This window comes from Alligator sinensis, unplaced genomic scaffold (assembly GCF_000455745.1).
Source record: "Alligator sinensis unplaced genomic scaffold, ASM45574v1 scaffold783_1, whole genome shotgun sequence".
Classification (NCBI taxonomy): Eukaryota; Metazoa; Chordata; order Crocodylia; family Alligatoridae; genus Alligator; species Alligator sinensis.
In genome coordinates this window covers 730022-731068 of record NW_005842197.1, presented here as the reverse complement: position 1 = coordinate 731068, position 1047 = coordinate 730022, and positions in this window count along the sequence as shown.

Sequence of the window (1047 nt, the reverse complement as noted above, 5' to 3'; positions counted from 1 at the left end):
CCGGGCCGCGGTCTGTGGGGACGCGTCGCCTTCGCAAAGAGCCCGGCAGCTTCCTGCGTTCGACTCCCGCAAGGCGCAGGACAAGCCGTGCGGGGCGTGAAAAGCCAGCGTGTGCCAAGTCGAGGCAGACAGAGACCAGTGCGGCGCCCCGGGGTCGGTCCTGGGCCCGGCTTCCTTCAACATCTTCATCAGTGACCTGGAAGATGGGATGCGGCGCACCCTCCGCAAGTTCACGGACGACACCGAGCTGGGGGGAGCAGTAGATACGCTGGAGGGCAACGCTGGGATCCGGAGAGAGACCTCGACACACTGGAGGATTGGGCCAAGAGGAATCTCATGAGGTTCAACAAGGACAAGTGCAAAGTCCTGCACCCCTGCACCGGTGCAGGATGGGACGGACGGGCTGGGCAGCAGCTCTTTAGAAAAGGACCTGGGGGGACAGGGGACAAGACGGACAGGATCCAGCAGCGTGCCCTTGGTGCCAAGAAGGCTACCAGCATCCTGGGCTGCATTGGTAGGAGCGCTGCCAGCAGATCCAGGGCGGTGATCCTTCCCCTCTATTCAGCACTGGGGAGGCCACATCTGGAGTCCTGTGTCCAGCTGTGGGCCCCCACAACAGAAAGCCTGTGGACACATTGGAGAGAGTCCAGTGGAGGGCAAGGAAAATGGTTGGGGGCTGGAGGATATGACTGGTGAGGAGAGGCCAAGGGACCTGGGCTGATTGAGTCTGCAGAAGAGAAGACCGAGGGAGGATTTGACGGCGGACTTCACCTCCCTGCAGGGGGGTTGCAAAGAGGACGGAGCTGGACTGTTCTCCGTGGGGGCAGACGACAGGACAAGGAGCAGTGGGCTCAAGCTGCAGCAAGGGAAGTTTGTCACAACCCAAAGTTGTGGTTTTTGTGTTTGAGTGTGCTTCGGCATCGCTAAATCATGTTCCCACCAAATTGCAGCTCTTTTGCACGGTGGAGTGTTCTGCTGCAACAGAGACCCCGCGTGCAGGAGCTTTTCCCGCCAGTTCTGTAGCTTTCTTTGCATAGTGCATTTCTT